This window comes from Pyrgilauda ruficollis, unplaced genomic scaffold, assembly GCF_017590135.1.
Source record: "Pyrgilauda ruficollis isolate IOZ18807 unplaced genomic scaffold, ASM1759013v1 scaffold85, whole genome shotgun sequence".
NCBI classification, from domain to species: domain Eukaryota; kingdom Metazoa; phylum Chordata; class Aves; order Passeriformes; family Passeridae; genus Pyrgilauda; species Pyrgilauda ruficollis.
This window is the reverse complement of record NW_024530488.1, coordinates 1246255-1268750: the sequence shown is the minus strand read 5'-3', so window position 1 is coordinate 1268750 and position 22496 is coordinate 1246255.

Sequence of the window (22496 nt, the reverse complement as noted above, 5' to 3'; positions counted from 1 at the left end):
ATCCTGGTATTGAGACATTCAGTGGGTTTGGTGGGAGCACATCAGAAACGTTCTCTCGTTCAGTGCCTGCTTCCATCTGCTTCTGCTGGAAAGAAAATGTTCCTCCACATGTTCCCGACCTCCAGCAGCATGACAAGGGGTGGCACATCTCACTCTGAATGCTGCTCACTCCTGCCCTGGCTGTGGCAGTGCTCAGGACCTGCAGAAGAGCAGCTCGTGGCAGGCAGCTGCTGCTGCTCTGCAGAGCACTCCAGGGCAAGTTGTGCTGCTTCACACAACCAAAATCTGCCTGAAGGAGGAAAAAAACCCACAATTTTGCATAAGTGCTACTGGGAACAAACCCAGAATGGGAAACCAACCAGCTCTGTTCCATTGCTGATTTTTTTTTTTTTTAATACATAAATTTTCTGCAGAACTGTGTGTGATCTCCCACCTGCTAATCACAGATTTCTTACATGGGTGGAAGGCAGATTTCAGTTCTATCAGCATTAATCTGGAGCAACTGTATTGATGATCTTACAGGGAAGATTGATTTGGGTTTGTTTTCTTTCTTGCCGTGAATCTCAAATGTCATCTTAAATGGAAATTTCTTTCTATATTTAGGATATTTTTTCAATACTTCCAAGAGAATTCTGGGGGTTTTTAATCTCCTATTCCACTCAGATTCTATTGGCTTTACTAGCAATAATCTGTCTGTAAATTAATTCTCTAAAAGGTGATTTTGTCTTTTTTTCTTTTTTTTTTCCCCAAGATGTGAGAGAGGGGTAAAGTTTTGGTCTAGAACAGCACTTGTATCTGATCCAGAGGCTACCCACATTCAAAGATTGAATGGGAATGGAAGATGAGACTCCTCCATGGTCATGGAAAGCTTAGATGTGGATCAGTCTTCTAGATCCACCTGTAATGAGGTTTATTTGTTACATTGGCCCAAAATACTGCCCCTGACAAGTGACACAGGAGTAGAACTTCACAGCACAGGCTCCCTCACCTGCTGTTAGCAGCAGTCACTGCCAGCTGGGCACCCCCCAGCTGCACTCAGGTGTCTGAGACATCCTCCTCCCACCCACCCTGCTTTTGTCCCACTTCTCCGTGTCTCTGAGGATGGGCAAAAGCAGCTCCAGAGAGCTGGAGTGACCGTGGTGATTCTGTGGAAGTGGAATGTCAGTTTTCCTTTCCCAGGCACTGGCAACTTGGCCAGAGATCACAGTGGATTAAAAGCAAAGAACTTTTTCCTCCTGTCCCTGTCCTTATAGGCAGCTAGAGACACACACACTGCTTTCTCACCTCTGGTATTGCACAGTTCCTTGGAGTTTCCAGTAACTGCTGATTTCCTCTGCCAGCAGTGGCAGATGGGAGGCTGTGGACGCAGTGATGGACTGTGGGAGTGTTTCATTGATATCGTGGGAGAATAATTGCTTTGCCTAAGTTATGGAGTTATGGTTGTTTTTTTGTAATTTTTTTTCTATTTTTTCTTTCAGATATGCACGAAAGAACAGCCAATGGGAGGAAAAGACAGCACTGAAGGCATATGGTATTTTCCTGCAGTCTGAAGTGTATCTTAGGCAATTTGTGTGGCTGTAGGAAGCCCCATGGGCCACAGGTTGCCTGCTTTTAAAATGGGCATCATAGTACTTAACAAGACCAAAACACCCTGAGCAGCTTGGGTGGAAAGCACTTCAAGGTTGTGCAATGGGCAGCTGCAACATTTGCCTCAGAAAGAGGCCATATGCTGTCCTCTCTGCTCTGCACTGTGCAGCTCTGGCCATGGAAAATAATTAGAAGTGAAGATCTTTTTTTTGTGATTTTGATTGCCTCAGGATCAGTCCTTGTATCTTGAATGGCCTCAGACGTGTTCCAGCCTGTGTGACTCTACAAGCCAGGGATGCTCTGAGGGACTGGGACTTGTGAAGCATCAGCAACACAACAACAAAGCAAAAATAAATGTAGAATAAAATGCCAGGGGAATCCCTCTCTTCTCACCTGCCTGCAGAGGTGTTGTTGTTGCTGCCACTGGCACTGGAGGAGAAGGGAGGGCTGAGGGTGGCCAGCACTGGGCTCTGCTGTGGGTGGATGCAGGAGCAGAAGTGCTGGGGCTGGCTGGGCAAGGGGAGTGAGCAGACACTGCTCTGGGGGACCTGTCCAGCCAGAAAGGTTAACTCCCACCCCACAAACCTGGATATTTGTGCTGGCTAAATTATATGGCTCCCTCATAGGCACCCCAGTAACACATACAAAAAAAATCCATTTCTCTTATTAGCTGCATAAATACAAATTCAAATTTCTGGGCTAAATTGGGGCAATACTGCTAATCTCAGACATTCCACTATCCAGAGTAAACTTAGAATCACAACCCCCCCTAAATTAATCCTCTCAATTTCCAATTTTTAAAGTATAACTATGTCCTATTTTCTTGGTTTTCTATGTGTGATAACTAAATACTCCAAAGTTCCAGAAGGGAGGTGTGCAGCAAGATATTCTTCAGTCTCTGGGGCTGGGGCTGGGGCTGTGAGACCTCCCCAGAAGTTGTAAGGCTCGTGTTGAACCTCAGAGGTGGCAGGATCTTTCTGATGTGACATCCAGATGGAGGGGAAAGCGGTTGCCAGGGTGACACTGAAAATAGAGCTGGGCCTGATCCCTTCCCTCTGCAGGAGCAGCTCCCCGGGATGGTTCAGTGGGAGAGGAGCTGTGCATGCAGTGGGAATTTGTGTGCTGCTGGTGCACCCTTGTGCACTGGAGGCATCATCTGGGAGAGCCCAAACATGTAGGAGAATGCTTTTTGGGGTTTCGATCCTAAATGCAGAAGCCTGAATTTTGGATTTGGAAAGTGAGTGAAAGAAAAGCTTTTGTCTTTCCCTCATCCAGAACCTACTTGGATCCCATGCACCTACATGGTCTCTGAGCAACTGAAATATTTGGGTTCAAATTTAGAAATGTGTTTCAGACTCCAAATCTGCAGAAATATTTAGTTAATCATGTGCAATCATATGAAATTTAGTTACCTTAAAAAAAAATATCCCATAAAGGTTTTCTTTAGAATCATTCTCTTGGGCAGCTGTATTACCAAACCTTTTTACATTTTGAATTAATTTTAAATGAAGGCATTTGTCTTGGGTTGTTTGTGTTTTGTTTGTTTGGATTTTTTAGTGAAAAATCTTGAGGTATATATTCCTTTTAAAAGTTATTTCTCTGCTCCCTGACTAGTAACTCAGCATTTGTTGAAATTCCTTAGGAAGGGGGCTGCCCTGCCTCCGAGGTGATTTACACTGACAAGAATGTTAAAGGATTACAGATGACTGTTGGTAACATACCTGCCTAACATTAAAATCAGGTTAATTGCTTACATTTCACTGGAAGTTATGGATGGCTGCAGAGCTCGGTGCTTCAGCAGATACTGCTACAGCAGGGGGTGGTTATTGATAGTTAAATTGCAGTAGAAGTTGTCTGCGTTCAGATGGGACCTCTTTGAGGGAGGACAGAACATTTCTCAAAGCTTCATATTTTCCCAGAGGGACTTTTCTAGCAGAACATGTCTGCTGTTCAAAGGAAATATTCCCACTACCAGCAAATGAATGAAAAAGTTAGCTTTACAATAGACACCCTATTAGGGGGGCTGAAGTGAAGGAGCCCAGCTACATGTGTTTTTGGAAAGCTAATAAAAACCAGAAAATTATCTGTGGTGCTCTGTAAGGCAGCGTGTGCACAGGAGGCTGTTGCAAAACCTGCAGAGGGCAAGAGGACAGAGGCATTGAAAAAGGAAAACAAGGGAGTGATGCAGCAAAAATCCAAGGTAATGAATCTTCGCGGATTTAATTGACAAATTTAAATGCCAGCTTATTTTACAGTCTCTCTCTCTCTCTCTCCCACTCATCCCTTCAAGTTTCAAGTGAGATTTCAAGTGGCAAGCAGGGATTCTGCCCCCTCCCATGAGCAAACCAGGGGATGTGAGTACAATGGAGTGCATGGAAGGGCCATTGCTGCCCTGGACAGCTCTTTGTGCCAGCGCTGCAGCAGCACAGGCAGAGCTGGGTCACCCCCTGCCACAGCCCACGGCTGCTCTGCCCTGCTCAGTCTCTGCCCTGGGGGAGGCAGGCAGAGGGTTGAGAAGATAATTTGGTTTTTTGGGTCCCCTTTCCATTTGTCCCACGAAATCAGCCATCTCCAGGCTCGTGGTGGGTGCTGAGTGAAAGAAAAGGAGCATGATTTCAGCTGGAGCTGGGGGGTGCTCATGTGGAGCATCCTCACAGCCCTCCTGTCTGCCCGTGTGTGCGTGGAGAAGCGTGGTTTTCCTGGCCTGATCTGTCAGCACGGGTGATATTCCTATAATAAACACTCATGCTAGTTACACAAGACATGTTGACTAGTTTATTGTACAGTAATTGCTGCTCTTGCAGGACATCCACCCACTCGGACTGTGAGCAGAGGCTCCAGGCTTTTCTCAAAAACATCTGATTTTACAGAAAGTTCTAGGATCTGATTTTTACAGTATTTGCTAGTGCAGTCTGAAAGAGAGCATTGCAGATTTCCCTTTCCTGCCCCTCATTCAGCCAGACTTTTTAAGAACTGCAGAAAACAGTAAAGGAATCCATGAATACAAAATTGATCGTTGCAATCAGAGGATCCAGCTCTCATAATGAGGTTTTATTTAACCAATGACAATGTGCTGAGAAAACCAGAGGAAATGGGTCAGCTAAAAAACCTGGTACTACAAATGCCTGGTGTAATTTCTCCCCACTAAAATGGATGTCCTTCCAAAAGGGCTGGATAAGGAATCATCCCCTGAAGTCCTGCAGCTAATTTGCAGGACATGGATGAAAAGACTGGAGCGTTGGAACTGGAGACTGATAATGTGACACATCCAGAGTAAGATGGAGTCGCACAACAGAGTTTAATGAGGAAACACTTGGCCTAGCTCAGCAAAAAAAAAGTGGGTTTTTTTCAGCACTCAAAAGCCAATTAACCCATCCTTAATGGCACAATTTCACAACTCCCTTAAACCAGGAATTAGCCAGGGCTCCTGTCGGGAGAAATGAAGCTTTCCAGTCCCAGCTGTGAGTTTTTAGCCTAATGTCATCTCCTTTCTCAAGCACATGTTGTGTCCTGAATTGGAGCAGGGCACTGGACAGGTTTGAAAGGAAGTGTCTGTATGAGTTAGTTTTGACTTTTTCCACTTCTCCAAACCACTTTGGTGCAAAGGTTTGTGGCAGCTCAAGTAGAAGGAGTGTGTGGGTGAAGGAAGAGGTACTGAGGGCTGATGGTACTGCTTCATTAGTGGTAGTGCTAGTCTGAAAGGATCTGTGAATTTGTGACCTCCTGTTGGACAGGGCTCTGAGGAACCTGATCTTGTTGAAGCTGTCCCTGCTCATTGCAGGGGCTTGGACTAGATGACCTTTAAATGCCCTTTCCAATCCAAACCATTCTATGATTCTGTCACTAAGGACTGTGATGCACAGACACTGCTGTTCACCTTCCAAGACCTGATCCTCCCATCTTCACGTAGAGCTGTATTCAGTCTCCCTCAGAGAAAAACCTGTGGACCAGGTTACTTCAGGCCCTATTAATGCCTGAAAATTCTTTGTGGCTCTTGGACCTGGTCTCAGGCACAGCTGAGTTAAAAGCTTACACCCCTGATTCTCTTGCTCCCAATGCATAAAATCGAGTTGTCAATGCACAAGTTCTTATACAACTTGAGTATTGCATTAGAGGAAGATTTTGCTCTGAGTTCAAATGCTGCCTTCCAAGTATGGGGAGCATCTGCATCATCAAAAAGTAAAGCCAAGGATGAGATAGCACAGGAATTATTTAATATTTGAGCCAATAAAAACTGCATCAGACCATCCCAAAGAAATATTTGTGCTGTTAAAAGGGAGAGAACAACCAGTTGTCTGGTAAAAGGAAGATGTAAACCTCCCTGATTAAAGATAAAGGAAATCTCCTGGAGAAAAGAAAAAGCTGAATAAATCTTCAAAGAGGGATCCCACCAAAGACGGATCTCAGCTGCACAGGGAAAGCCAAATTCCCAACACTTAACACTTCCTGTAGTGCAGAGAGGATGGAAGCCTGACAATTTCATACGAGATCTTCAGCTAGAACGACCAGGGAAGAAAACCGCTAAAAGTGATCCCAGACACAAAATTCTCACATCAAATACTGCGTCCAGTTCTGGGCCCCTCAAGACAAGAAGGATGTTGAGGTTCTGGAGCGTGTTCAGAGAAGACAGCAGAGCTGGAGAAGGGTCTGGAGACAGATCTGGTGAGGAGCAGCTGAGGGAGCTGGGGGTGGTTAGCCTGGAGGAAAGGAGGCTCGGGGGTGACCTTTGGCTCTCTGCAGCTCCCTGACAGGAGGCTGGAGCCAGGTGGGGTTGGTCTCTTCTCCCAGGTAACAAGCAATAAGGCAAGAGGGGATGGCCTCAAGTTACACCAAGGGAGGTGTAGATTGGATATTAGGAAAAATTCCTTCGCTGAAGGAAGGTTATCAAGCACTAGAAGAGACTGCCCAGGTTAGTGGTAGTCAGCATTCCTGAGTGTATCTAAAAGACTTGGAGACGTGGCTCTTAGGGACATGGATTAGTGATGGACTTGGCTGTGATGGGTTCGTGGTTGGACTGGATGATTCTAAAGGCATTTTCCAACCTCACTGATAGATATGGTTTTATGATTTCAAGTGGGAAGGATCTTTGGATCCACAGGTGCTAAAGGAGGCAGTGAAACTGCAGGGAACAGCCTTGGTCTGACTTGGTGCAGAGCTGAGGACCTGGGTGGCTCTGCCCTGACCAGCCCTGTCCTGGGGCTCTGGGAGAGACACGGAGATGCCTTTCTTGTAAGGTGCTACCGGAACAAGGAGCTGAGCAACTGGAGAGCTGTGAAAAGACAGATTAACAAACAACCTGTTTTACAGGTGAACCTGGCCCAAGTCACTCCACACTCTGGGTGGCCAGGCTCAAGGATGTTCTCTTAATTTATTTAATTTAATTCTCTCAGTGCTCTATGGACTCAAGCATGCAGCAGCAGCAGCAGATGCTTAGGTACCGTGGTGATGGGTGCTGTACAAAACCTTGCATAGCTATGGAAACCACAGTTGCATTTATCCATCAGAAATGAGTATCTGGCAGCCCATGCCTATCCTTCGTGTTCTGGAAGATCATGAAAAAAACACTTGTACATGGCATTATATTTCACAGCTTTCTTTCCTACTTGGCAACACACACTTATCTCTATTTGATAATAATAGTGGTACATGTATTTTTAGACTAACATTATGTGATATTAATTCCAAACGTTATCCAACGTAATGCAAGCTGAGGAAAAAAAGCCTTTAGAGAGAAGAATTGAGGAAATGAAATAACAGTTAACCTGGTAACAAATAGACAATTTATTTCATAGTTTAAATAAACACTTTTTAAATTAAAAAAAAAAATAAAGAAAACAGCAGATACTACATTACTGGATCATTCAGTCTTCAGTTTTCATGTTCAAGGAGTCTTCCTAATTGTCTGATTTTGCTGAGCAGAGTGTAAGAAGAGAACATGTACTGTATCTGTCACATCTTTATAACCCAGAGGAATGAGAACAAGACTAAGAGGAGGAATTTCAGAGCCTCCCTCATGGGTCTGACAATGCCTGTATCATCAGGGACAAGTGTCATTCCTTCTCTTTTCTCCTTTCTCATTTCCAAAATTAAGGCAATAATACAAAGCTGTAGATATCTGCATTAGAAGAAGAAAAAAAATTCAAATGGAGGTGATAGAGCTGCTTTTCACCAGCAGTAATTGGCTGCATTCAAAGCTTTGGGTAAAATTGAAATAACTGCTACAGCACCGTGGTACCTTGTGCTTTTACCTGTCCTATTTTTACCCAGCAGGGAGCTCATCCTGCATTCCCATGGCTGAGCTGGCAGCTGCATGTTGCTGACTTGGTCATTCACGCTCGGTAAATGTGCTCCGAAAACACTCAAATCCACAGGCCAGGCAAGACCTTGACAGACCCCGAGTAAAATCCTGGCCCTGAGTGAAATCTGTGGCAAACATTCTGTAGGTGAAGGGATGTTCCTTACCGCCCTGGTCAGCATGGGGTCACCTGGAAACACTTCCTCTCCTCTTGTCCCTGCACTATCAGCTCTCAAGCTGCCCTGGGAAGCAAAGGCATGGAAAATGGAAACTTTGGACACTGCAGAGAGGTGTTGGCTCTTTGTGTGGGTGCTCCAGACACACAGGGAGAAGGAATTCTATGTGTAATGCCTTTGTTTGCTAATTATCTGGAAATGATCTGGAAATGAACTGTGATCTTAAGTTCATTGAAATACTTAACTGGGAAAAAAGAATCTGGAACAGATAACAAGAATTTCAAAGGTTCATAAAGACATGAGTGATAAAGAAATTAAAGTAAATTACACCCCATTGTCTCCCAAGGATCTCAAAGTCACAGGGCCTTCTTGCTAAATCACGCTAACCTGCATTTACACCATGTTCCTTTGGTGCCTCCTACAGCTGTTTTTTTCTCAAATCCAAATCTTCTCGCCCCCTCCCCAAAAGTTGCTGATCTCTAATTTTATTTAAGAGGCAGTTTCAACACTCCTGTCCACAAATTATTGACAGCCTTCTTCTCCCCTCAAATGGCAATGCCTCTTCAGTTAACCAGGTACCCCCTGATGGACTGGGCTGGGCAATTAAAAAACCACTGATGTGGCAAGGAATAAAACTTCTCTTTTCCTCACCTCATCTGCTTCTGATGAATCAGTGAATATCAGCATGAAGCTGTTCAGTATTTAAACTTCATCCCCTATCAATGTGAAAATGGACAGCAGCTCCTGCTATAGGCGTACAAGAGAGATTTATAGATACAGCTTGTTACTGGCCCCTGACTGAGACCAAATACAGCAATAAGGGGTCTGAGGCCGCTGGATCTCAACCCCTAGTTTCATGGGGTGCTGTGAACAATGTGAATGGCAGAAAAGGTGAAAAAATTTGAATTAATTGTATTTTCCTCTAAAAGTGATCATAGGGCAGATCAGTTCCTAAGGGTAAGGAGTCATATATTCCTTTTGATAAACCCCATCTGAGGTTACTGTTTCCAAATGCAGGCCTTAACAATGATTTAACTCAGATGTAGGAAAAAAAGAGAAAAATTGTACAGCTACCTATCCATCTCTGCTGGGGAAAATCCTTAGTTAAAGTCTCAAGCAGCGGAGATCATGTGTCTTTCACAGCTTGAAATCCTGGCAAAAAGGAACTTGAGGAATTTCAGCTATTCCACATGACACTGGGCTTGCCTTGCTACTTCCTTCTGAGCAATCTGCCCCTCCAAAGGAAAATCTGAAGCAGCGTGGCAATGGTGATTTTGGTGGTGCAGAGGTGAATTTGCACCAGAGAGCTGTTCCTCATTTAGGGAGCAATGCCAGCTGTCCCAGCCATTGTTCCCATGGAGCAGGACAATGTGCAGCCTGCAGCAGGGAGTGTGTTGCCTCACATTATTGTTTTCCCTGAGAGAACACCACAACCAGGATATGTGCTACTCTTTCCTGCTCTCCACAGACATATCTGCCTCCAAAAAAAAAAAAAAAAAAAAAAAAAAAAAAAAAAAAAAAAAAAAAGTGGCCATTCTGGTTCAAATCCAAGAGGTTTGGCCTGCAACATAAACAGAAAATGTCTCACAGCTTGAAGCACTCCACTTGGCTGCTCCCCCCAACCCCCTCCCACCCTCACCAGAGACCTGACAGGCACTGAGTGCAGCCAGAGGTGAGGGAGGTCCCTGGTGCGGTGCCAGTGGCCATTTTCTGTAAAATTCAGCAATTCACCTGCCTTGATTTGCTGGTACAGAGTAGCAGGAGAGGAAGGAATTGGCAGGGGGAGGGTAGAAAAGCAAACCAGACCTGGGACTGATGACCAGGTGACAGAGAGGAGCCAGGGCAGGGAGGGAGGGAAGAATCTGCCACAAACTATGGAGGAACCATGCACAGCATCATCCTCTGCCTAAGTGGAGGCATCTCCCTCAACAGGGCTGCAGACAACCCTCACTGGGAGTTATTTTCCCCAGGAAATATTACTTTAGGCAATTTAAATCAGAGCTGTTTCCATCCACATTCCCCTTATGCCAAAAACATCCCTTCAGGAAGATACCCATTGCCTGGGAGAGCTCAGAACTTGCTGTGGGCCAGAGCCAACTTTTTGTGTCTGTGCTGCCAGGTGTTGTCTCAAAGCCACTGAACCCAGACAAATCTGCACTTGCTCCTCTCTCCTCAACATTTCCTCAGCAGGGCTGTTGGAGCAGCGGCCAAAGGGATTGGCTGTGGCAGCCCTGCATGGAGCCTGTTCCAGGGCCAGGTCACCCAGCCACTGCTGCTCCTCTCCTCTGTCACTGGCAAACTGGCCCCAGCGACAAAGAAATTGCTCAAGTATTTGGCAAACTTGGGTTGAATCTGAAAAACCAAATGATAAACAAAAACCAAACATTTCTAGACACCTGAGGGTGATGTGTGGACCTCAGGCGTAGCTGACCCCTCGGAGCTGTGCTCTTTGAGGATTTTGGTGGCCCTCTGAGGGAGAATGCCTTGGGACATTCTGCACCTGCTGGCTGGCACCTGGCAAACAGGGCCATTTCTGCTGCCATGGGACGAGTTGAGCTCTGAAGAGCCTCACCTTTCCCATTAGTTGCTGAGTGTCCATGCTGTCCACGCTTTTATCAGTTTACAAAATTGAGAAGTGGAATATTTTAGCTGAAAAACAGCTTTTCCCCCTTTCCCTGAAGGCATTCTTCCTCGTTATGGAAAGATTTTCTATTGTCAGTCCCACCTTCAGGGTGAATAGATATATATATTTTGCCAAGGTGCAAACAAGAGCACCCAGAGCTGTTGGGGTTTTATGGAGCTCTTTACCCAGTACTGAACAATTTGTCTTACATGTGTCTGTTGCCAAGTCTGAGCAGCTCCCTGTGTGTAGGAAGGGGCCAGGGTAAATATAAAGCAGCATAAAAATGAGGTCTTGAGAAAGAATGAGACACTTGACCCCGCTGGAGAACTGCTTCAAGGATCCTGATGCTGGAAAAGCTGCATCCTCTGTCCCTTCCCTCCCCTTCTCCCCTCCAAAGACTCAGAAACATTTTTCAGCCTTCTGTTTTTCAATGGAAGACAGATGTCCAAAAACATGTGTTCAGGTGTAACATGACTGAAGCTTCATATGGAGAAGCTTTCACTGGACATTTAAGGACTTTTGGTGTCCCCCTGCAGCCAGAGGAGGCTCCTCTGGAAGATGAAGGAAACGTGACCCATCCTGGGTGCTCGGGGGCTCAGAGCTCACCCAGCATTAATGATGCTTTTCCCAAATCATCGAGGACATGATGTGGAGCTATTCAGTGATTCTCATCAGCACAGGGCAGAAAGAAATTTTATGTCTTTTTTTCCCCACTAGTTCCTCTATTACAGCTAAGCCAAATGAATTCCTGTGTGATCCAATATTCTCAACTGATTTTGAAACCACCATTCTTACTGCTTTTAATGATGCTCCTTCAGTCACAGGAGGTTCTTTGTGTTTCCAGAAATGTCATCTGCCTTCATCCTGCTACATTCACCTGTTGTTATGTAAAATACTGAATTAAGGAATCTTCTTCCTTTTATTTGGTAATAGGAACAAAAAGCTCCTAATTAGGACTAGATCTGAGCACTAACTAGGCCTGACTTTGCTCTGTGTTCCAGAGCCTCTGTGTTGCCCTTTTTTCAAGAATGGTATCAACCTGTAGGAGCAATCTCAAGGAAAATTGCTTAATTCATCAAGACACATGGTTACACACTGATCTCTTCTGCAGATTCAGCTCAAGCTGAGCTGTTTCTTTGTCTCTGGGACCAGTTTCCCAGTGACAGGATCAAGAGGTGCATGCAGTCCTGCTGAGGTCAGCGGTGTTCCTCACATCCATGAAATGAAGAGCTGACTTCAGTGCTTCACTGAACCACCACGGGGCAGAGCTGCCACAACCGTCCTATCCATCAGAGGGAACATTCCCCGATCCTCTCAAGCAATGACCATCCAAAACAGGCTTTCAGTCTGCTGGAAGAAAGAGGAAAATTTAGCGGAACAAATATTCCCTCTTTTAGAAAGGTCAAACGCACAAAAAAGACATTTTTGAAGGAATGTCGGATGACCCCAGAGCCTCTGACGGGCAATTTTCCTGTCCCTGCATGGTTTGGAGTTTTAATTGCCTCTTTAGGGAGGTGCTAGAAGCCGCCTGAGAGTGCAGTCACAATCCAGCAATTTGGCACACGTGACTTCTTCAAATATGGGAGCAATTAGCAAAAAGTGATATGGTGAATGGTAGCGTAAGCACTGAATTCTGGACAGCATTCAGACAAGAAATCTAAACCAGAGCACAGTGGGGCAGACAGAAATCCAAACAAGCTTTCACAGAAATAAAAAGCATCGGCTACACTTAGATAATGAGAGCCCAACATCAGGAGATTGAATTCAAAGTCATCACTGCACTCCTAAAACTTGCTGACTGAATGGGTTGCAGCAGAGAGTGCAAGTTCACTAAAGCAATTTGTGAGAAAAAAAATATCCAAAATGTTTAGTAGAAATAGCTTTAAAGACTTCTGGGAGAATTAAGTGAACCCAGATTGGACAATGAGCATACCAGTTCATAGAGGAACGAGGACACAAATCTGTATTCTAGGCATCAGCTAAGATTTGTGTGTACCCACAGGAGCTAATTTCCTAGATAATTTTTTCTTATATTGTTCATACAGCATTCTTTTTAGTAACCTTGCAGGATGCCATGAAGCATTAACAGTAGGTTTAAGACATCAGCTAGTGAGCAGTTCCTGTCTTAGGAATAGAAAATCCCCAAGTCATCAAACCCTTCCCATTTCAAACAACTGCAAGCAGCATTTGTCCTAAATCGTGTCTCCCCAGTCCAGCTACATTTGCTTTAACAACTGGAAATGAATCATCTGCAGCCAGGATGATGCTGTGTCCTGGGATTATCACACTCCAAACAGGTTTTGCTCTGTCAGTAAGGTCCCCACCCTGTCCAACACCTGAACGTGGTCCCCTCTGTCTGGGGGCAGTGGCTGTGCCCCACTGGGGACTGGGCTGCTCCACTGCTGGGACAAAGAGTGAGAAACAGCTGAGAAAGGACAGAAAGAGGAATGGAAATTGGGCAGGAACAAAAAGGGGAGGAAGGCTGAGATAACAAAGAAGAAGGTAAACCCACTACCTGGAAAAGCAAGAAATGTATGAGTAGCCGATTGATGAAATAGCAAGAAATAATTAATTAGTGAGCAAAACCAGAGGGCAATGAAATTAAATGGTTAATTATGCAATGGAGCAAACAGCAAATTAATTAAATGTGTGTGGATCTACCAGGTGCTCTGATTATTTAAGGCAAAACACGGTTAGTGAAACTATTCATTCGGTGGTATTTCAGTTATTCATGGTATCTCTGGCCATGGGGATTAGAGCCTGTTTAAATGCAAGGTCCAGCCATGTATATCTAAAAGTCATTTATCTTGATAGTGCAAGTGAGATGGACAGGACAGTGATGGAAAGTAGTGGGGACACAGCTGTTCTGAATAAAATGCCTTTAAAGAAGATGCTATAACAAGAAAATATATAACGTGTTGCTTTATTTTTATGTTCTTTTGAAAATTTTTTGGACTAATCAATTTGAATTGTTACAGCCGAGAACAGAAGCTGGAAATGTTTGGCTCTTGCTGCCCTGACAATGGAAACTCGACTATGTCTGAAGCAAGGTAATTTAAATAGATACAATTGCTTATTCTTTGGTTAACTTTAAACTGCTGGAGGAAGCCAGGATTTTTGAAAATGAATGATTAACAAACTATTACAATAATGTCTAATCATTGAAAAAAAAATCATCTCCTGCTTACCTGTTGATTAAAGTCTTGATAAACCCACTGTACTGTCTAAAATAATTCTGGGTTACAAAGTAACTCCACTTCTCAGGTATGGCAATGTTCTCCTACAGTCTGATCTAGTATTGCCTGCTTTTTTTTTATTTTTCCTCCCAGTGGGAGTTTTCTATTTATTTTTGGAATTTTTGTTCTGTAAATATTTTCTAATTTCCTCTCTGTTAAGTAGATTTTGATCTCAGGTGTGATTGCGTTAAATTGAAGTCATTCCTTTTCTCTTATGAAGTGTTCCTGATGAACACAATCGGCCCATGTGATCATTCTTGGGAATATTTATAAGTGGTATGAAAAATTTTCTTGCATGAATAGCCAGAACACACACTGAATACTTTGAGGACTCTGCCAGGAGTTCCTCACAGCATTTAAAAGTGGTTTTCTGACCTAGGAGGTCATGGGTAGCAGTTGTCTGTATTTGGAAAGTAATAGAAAATGTAGCAATGCCTGTATCATTCATTTATTCCCATCACCTGCACATAAATGTTTCCCTCACCTAATACTTCACAGCTCTACAGGACACATTTATTGTCTCAAATGTGTAGAGCTATAGCAGAATAAGGACTTAAATAAACCACAGGTGTGAAAAATTCCAACTGGCAACTTCAAACTAAGCACCACGAAGCATAAAAAGGCACTTGTCAGAGGTGGAAGGAGCAGTTTGATTAAATCATTGCTTCAGCCCAGACATGTTGGGCCTAATTCTTCCCTCCCACAGCTGACTCACATGGAGCGTGGGCAGTGGCACTGCTGTAAGACTGGAGTGGTGGCACTTGGACGCTGGAGCTCTCATTATGCCTGTCTGACACCATGGAGCTGAAATGTGCAGCTGAACAGATTTATGCTGCTGCGCTCATCAGAGGTGAAGGACTGCTCCTACTCATGGTCTGGGATCACTAAACTGAGGTGGGGAGAATTTTAGTAGCCAGCTTTGCCCCAGTACTGAAAGCAACAAATCCTGGCTGAGCTGCTGGTGGGGCAGGCAAGAGATGGATCTTCCTTTCACTGTGTTTTTCTTGCTGCCAATTGCCAGGGAGGAGCCAGCGTGGCATCCTTGTGAAGTACTGCAGCTGAAAGCTCCACTGCCATCAAATTTTATGGCACCATCCTCTGCTCCCTGTCACTTTGGTGTGTGTCCTCACCTGGAATCCCCTCCTGGCAAGAGTCTCTTCATCGTTTGCAGCAGGGCAGGACCAGGCAATTGCAGAGCAAGCACCTCCTGCCTGCATCTCCCTCTCCTGACTGGACTTTTAGGGAAGAGAAGGTATGGCAGCCACGTTAGGCATGCCAAGCACAGTGCCTCCAGTGAGTAGGCTGGAGAACTGAATCCTCCTTAGAGGTGCTTTTAAAGATCGTGGCAAACGGGGGTGACTAGAGCATCAGCCCTTCCCAGCCTCAGCACAGCAGTGGCCAGCTGGAGAATACGAGTGCTGCATTGCTGCCTACATGAGCAGGGAATGTTGAAAAAGAGGGATTTTTTTTTTCTTTTTTAAGTGTGAAATGCACCAGTGCATAAGTGTTAGCTTATTTGAAAACCATCAGCATGAATAGTTAGGATTACATTGCTTTGAGTACTAATGAGGAAAGTGTTTGCCATTTTTCTGTGTTAGTGAAAGCCACACGATCCACTTTATTCTTATGTTCGTATTATTGCAGTTACAAGAGACAATTTGCAAATGCCTGGCTGCTTCATAAAAGCTAAAGTACTTGGATTCACAGCAGGTACTAATTTTGTGTGCATCTGCTGAGCTGTGCATGGCATCAACCTGTTTTTAATTACACCTGCATGTCAGGCTCAAAATGCATCTGTGAACAGGAAAGATGAAAGGTAGACAGAACAGGATGTCATGTATTTCCCATCACCTTTCACTGGCTGGCTGCCCACAGAAGTAAGAGGAAATTCCCTTCTTTCATAGTGAAAATGTAAAGATTTACTAAGCTTTGCACTGCCAACAGCAAGGTGTAATCACTCCTTTAAGGAAGCGTGCATGTGTTAACAGGGGTGAGCAGGGGAGCTCCAAATAGCTTTCCACACCTTCCCTACCACTGATCTGTAAAGGGCAACAAGTAGCTCTTGCTTTGTTATATTTTATTTGCATTGAAATGTGTAGGTTGGTTGACTTAATATCCCAACTTCATTGTGAAATAAAATATGTGAAAGCAGGAGTGACCAGGGCTTTTCAATGGCTGGAGTAACAAAGACAAAATTTAAACAATACTTCTCTCCTGTTATTTCACCCAAGTATAGGAAAAAAATTGTTTATATGCATTTTTACAAATAAAATAATTCAAACTACAGCTAGGGATGGCCATGACTCTTGAAACACTGGACAAGGTGATTCAAAAACTGCTAGACAGTCAGTAGAAATGTTTTTCATTAAGCAATTCCCTCCGAATAAAAAGTACTAAGCCATTTGTGATTGCACCTTCAAGCCATTCCTTTAATTTATTCCTGTCATTTGGAATTGTTTCTTTTTCTAATTGCATTAAAAATTGTGCACTTTAAAGGCTGCGTTGTGTGCCAAGAATGTGTATGTTTAGTCAGTGCATAAAACAGGGGAACAGGGAAAGAACAATTGCATTTTTTATTCTGGAATCCAGTCAGACTTTGAAAGCTACCGTAACTACTTTGCTTCAAAAAACAGCAATGAAAATCAATAATGGTAACACAAGTTTAAAAGATAAAGGAGTTATTCACTGTCCCCTTCTATTTCACAAAAGTGCAAGCTCTTGAAACGTTTTCATCCTATTGCTTATTCCTGCAGTATTTCTTGGCAATTTGGGGTGTCTCAGTAGAACCTACAGGAATTAACCAGTGATAAAAAGCACCCATGAGATCAGTCCATCTGGCAGGCTGGGCTTGATTTTGTGTGCAGGTAGCCTCGAGCCCCTGGCTCTGGTAACCAGGTCTGGGCTCTGCACAGTCCAGGTTGATGCAGGAAGGCATCCCTGCCTTGTGGCCAGGGTGGTCACCCCTCTGGCAGCCCCAGGGGCAGGGCTGGGGGGAACTCCCTGGTGTCTGCCACAGTTAGGGGAGGAGAAGGGAACAGGGCCAGTGCATCTCACTGCTTCATTTTTGTGTCCAAGTTTTAACGAGTTTAGTCAGAGGCCTTGGAGACCATAGACCTGAATTCCTGCTTTCCTCAGCCAGGCACTGATCCAGTAGAAGCTGTGGTTGTAACTGCCCTGGCACCATCTTTGCTCTCCTGGAGTGTGATATGAAAAACAAAACAAAACTAAACAACTCTTTTTCAGTAGAGGGAAGGGCCTTTCAGTATATTTCAAACTTGAGGTGAGAGAAAGCAAAATAAACCAGAACTGAGGTTGACATCCAAAGACTCCAGAAGGTCTCTGCCCCCAGTGTTTCCCTCCTTTGTAGCCCCGTGATCCAAATATTCCCTGGATTTTTTGCATGCCTTTTCCATTTATGCCACCAGCTGTAATTCCAGTTTCATGGTAACCAGGAAAAATCTCACCATTTTCAGCAGGGCTCTGCCAGGTTCTACTCTTTATGAGCCCTAAAGCTCAAGGAGGTGATACCTTTACCTCCTTCCATTGCTGCTGAGCAGATGCATTTGTTTCTGAAGGGTAAAAGCTCATTGCTGGTTTTAAAGTTGTATCCTATTAACTCATTTCGTCTGTCAGTGGCTGTAAGTCTTACATAACACAACACCTTTTTTCTTCCTTTAGTGAAACCACAGTTTTAATACAACACTTTCTTTGTTACTTGAATACACTTTTCTTTTTGTGCACTTTTGTGCAGGCTGCAGGAATCCAGACAAACAAGTGTTAATTCCCCATGATGTTTTCCAGCTGACAGGCCTAATTGATTTGATTTCCACTGTTTTCACAAGTGACCCCCCTCAACCCGTCATCACCACTTCTTTTGATACCTGAGCTTTACTTTCTACTCTCACATTCCACTTCAACAACTAATAAAGAGCTTATTAGGAAGGAAGAAACTCATTACTTGTTTTCCAAACTCTGCTCCATGCACAGCACATTCAGCGGGTTATAGCCCTGTGTTATTAATCAATACAGAACACTTGCTTCCATTAGGTTACCAGCATCTTTTATCATCAGGCTGAGGGTAGGAACCTGTTTCTTTGTATTCTGCTACCCACGCTCCAGCTAGACTAGACAGAGATAAAAGACAGCTGAGTAATATTTTCCTGAGATCCCTGATGATGCACACAGATGGCCTGTAACAAATGAAATATGTAAGGTGATGGCTGGAGTTCTCCTCACTCCAAGTTCAACTTTTACGGCTTAGAGAGTATTTTAGTCCTTACACTACAGCTTCATGGTAGAGAGAGATTTATTTTCTTATCTGTAACAGGGTTTGTGAGTCTTTGCCTACCATGGCCATTAATGGTTGCAGTAGGAAGTAGCCAAGTGCTCTTACTGTACTTCTTGCCTTATTAAAAAACAGCTGGGGAAAAATGTATTGAAAAGAGCAGTGCAGCCATGTGGAGCTTGAGAAATCTAAAGGGAAGCATTGGAGAAATTTGTTATCTACATGGAACAAAATACAAGGCTGAAGAATCCCATTAAGGGATGTAGCATATGTAAAAGCAAACAAAAAAACAATATCAAACACATATTAAGTCAAGTGAAAGATTACATATTGGTAGCACAGAAAAAAAAAACCCTTTGCAATAAAGTAAACACAGATCTGTTTACAGTGCCTGAAAGAAACAATTTTTTTTTTTTTTCTGGCCTATTACTGTGTCTTCTCTGTGACTGCCTTATCAGATCACAGTCCAGCTGGTGGCTATGTCCATCAAGTTCACTTTTGCTAATGTATTAAATAATCTGACCATAATGCCTGACTGTGAATCATAGTCTGGTGAGCAGGAATTCATCCAATTTGAACTGAACACAGTTTTAAACACGTAGCTCCTAACCTTCCTAACTCCTGGAGTCTCAGCTTAGTGGAAGATCATCTTAAAACAATCCAAATATCTTCTGCAAGACTTTAGAGTCAAAAAGTGACTTAGCTCTGTTGAACTGCAGAACAGCACCGATAAAGCAGGGATTCCTTGACTCCTTAAGCAGCCTGGACTCCAGAAACCTGGGAGCAGCTCATCAGCTTCCTAGTGTTCATGTCCTCAGGGACAGAAGCACAAAGATGTGGAAAAAAACCCCGAAATCCAAACGGAGCTGCTGCATGGGAACTGTGCCCCTCTCAGGAAAGGTTTTTTTGTGTGTTGTTCCCTTGGGGAAAAGGTGGCTACAGACCATACGTGGCTGTGCAGAAAAGTGCTCTGCTATGGACACACCCCACTGCTGAGGAATGTAGAGCATCTTCCAATCCAGAGACAGAAGAGGACAGCGGACAGCTCCAGCCAAAAGAAGTGGCAGGTAGCCAGGGAATATGGGACTGGAGAACTCCACAGCCCTGAGCCAGAATGGGAGCCAGCCCCAGTGGTTGTGGTGCCAGTAAGAACAAAATCTGCTGCCCCATTAGGAGCTGTGGGATGGAGGGGTGGTGAGAAGATACAGCTGTGAGAAGATACTGTAGGAATCAAGTAGGACTGTAAGTTAGGACACACAGAAGCTGAACAGAGTGGATTTGGTTGCTCTGAGTGACTGCTGAACAGCACATGACCCTCACACCATGAGTGTCGTGCCCTCAGAGTCTGGTGGCAAGGAATCCCACTTAAAGTTTCCAGATTTGTCTTTTCTGGGCTGCACTGAAGTATTTACATAGGTGTGTATCAATTTTGCAGCTTCAACCAATTACAGTGACAGTTTTTAAATAAATCAATACACTATGTATGCATATAAAATAGACTGTATTTCTATATATAAAACTAAGCCATTTCCTGTCTATATGGAAAATATGGCTATTGTCTGCTGTGTGAAAAAAAAAAAAAAGGATATGCTCCACTTTTTCCATTTATCGTCCAGAACATACCCTCATATCAAATGGTTTCTGATTGAAAACAGCCTCTTAATGCATTACAAGTAAAAATAACCTATTATTGTGTAATATATGATATACCCTTTCCTCTTTTAGGCAAAGCAGTCCCTGCAAATATGTCTAGACAGAGTGATGGAAAAGCACAAATTGGCCTCTAACTGTTGCCACCCACTTATCAGACAAACCTGCAAAAAAAATTTAAGATATTACAGTCTCACTCGTTGCACGACACCCATAAGGCAGAAAGTCTCTCTGAGGCTTCATGGCTTACTGCAAAGCAGAAGTGTCAGAAACTTTGTGAACAGGAGCATGACTAACTTGCCTTCATGGCCTGATGAGAATTGCCAAGTGACTGAAGTAGGCCAGGGTGTCCTGTGAGCAGTGGAATATCCCTTGTCTGGACAGTGTTAAAAGTCTTCTTCCCATGCTGCAGATGAATCAGTCACCTGCTGACACTGCAGACACGATCAGAATTCAGAATCTATTTGCCACATTTTGGAGGAAAGCTTTTAAGTCCTGACCTAATCCTTCTGCCCTGCACCTGATCATCTTTTAAAAGCAGCTTTTTAACTCTCTGGAGTTTATGTCTGGTAATAAAGTTGTCTTGGACAAGTTTCTCTTTGCAAAAAGATCATTTTCCTCCTCTGGCACACCTCCCTGCTACCTTGTTGTGGCAGGAAATCAACATTGTTTGTACTTGTACTGAGGACTCTCAAGATGCAGTGTACATCGTGGATAACTGCATTTGGGTTTAGCTGTTCTTCTGTTCTCCTCCTCACCTTTAAAAAAGAATGACAGGGTAACAATGCTAATGGAAAGAAAGAACTGCAGAAGGACAAGAGGAATCAATTGTTCAAGAGTTTTTCATCTGATGCCACTTGTTTCCCATTTGCAAAATACTTTGTGTCTGTTATTCAGAAAGTGTTACTCTTCCCTGTGGTGAAAAGAGAAATGGTGAATCAACAAAGTGGGTGATTTTTGTATAAAGGGTGTGCTGGATGATGTTTATACTGTTTGCAAGCACCTGCATGTTTTCATCTGTGTATGTACAAAGTGTTGGTGTGTAGGAAAATGATTGACTCTGGTCCCAGAGAAGTTACAGAAGCCGTGTCACATTTTCATGTTTGAAAACACCATGATGGTGAAAGCCAGGCATGGGTTGGGCTGTACAAGCCCTATGTAGGAGTAGGGTGCTGGAATAACACCTGCATTAGGCCCTTTTCTTTAGTGTTTTGGCTTCTGCATCTCCACAGCTGTGATATTCTAGAAGGTAAGGGGCTAATGTGGAGGGAGAATCCAAGCTTGGCAGGTGGTTTTCTGGGTGGAAGAAGCACCAAATAACTTTGCAGTCACCTGTAATCTCTGAGTCAGCTCTGAAGGAAAGGCTCTCCTATACACACATGTGCACACTCCCGGTATACCATATACATGCAGACATGCACACAGCTGAGATGTAACCTGAACAGCACCTTTTTTCCCTTTTATTTTGGAAAGCCAATACAAGGCTTCTCCTAATGGCATAAACAAGGAAAACAGCTCACACAGAACTACCATCTTCACCCAGACAAGCAAAATGCTGATGGGCTTTGCAAACATCACAACAGTTTTGACACAGATGCCCCCATAAATTGAGCCAAGGTGTTCATTGTGCACCAGAAATGGTCTTGTGTTTGAGCTTCAAATTCACCTCTTTGTGTAAGTGTGGTTGCAGCTGCAGCTTTGCTGCAGAGACAGGCAGAAACTCAACCCAGGCAGTAATCTGCAAGACAAACATCAGGAGGAAGCACTTTCCAGTTGAGCTTTGAAGTTACAGCCTTTCTACCAATGTGCTTTGGATTTGCTCTGCTATTTTTAAACCAGAAGAGATGTCCAAGCCTCTGCCCAGCCCTCCCCTTATGTTTGGTGCACTTATCGAGGTTGGCATCCTGTCTGAGGCAGCAGATCAGTCAGGAAGCTAACCAGGAGTCCAGATGCTGGTCTTGGAAAGGCTCCTGCCAGAGCCAGGCTTCCACGGGTTTCAGCTGCCAAATTCCCTCCACACAAATGTCCACAGTTCCTGGCTCTCACACTGGGGTAGTTAGAGGAAAAGCCTGAAGAAGAATGTTTTCTACTCTACAATTAATGGGGAGGAGCAGTGCCAGGGGAGCAATACTGCTGACATAGGTTGGCATGCCTTGCATTGCAAGTTACTGTTCTCCAGCCAGAGAGAGTTCTTGTTTGTCCATGAAGATTTGCACACGTGATGGGACAGGCAGCACACACCAGGCTCTGCCCTGAGGAAGGGAATTAGGCTGGGCTGCTTTCCCCTTACAGGTTGCACTGAGATATAAATGCCTACACACATTTATGTCTTAGATAAATATTGCAGTCCCTATCTCCCCACATCATCCTAGGAAAGACAAAAATTTTTCAATAGCTGCTTACACTGTAGACCATGGCTTCTACAAAACTATAACTTCATTTTCCTTCAGGGTCCTGAAATCCCAATCCCCTGGAAAGCTAGGACTGTACCTCAGGCTCTGTATAACAGAAAACTTCACATGCTAATAATGCTTTTTTTTTTTTTTTCCTAAATGGGGCTTTGGTTAAGCAAATCTGTCTGTGATGCTCTCGCTGACATCTCTGTGGTGGGGAGCACACCTCCCTTTTGCTGAAAGTTTGGCTC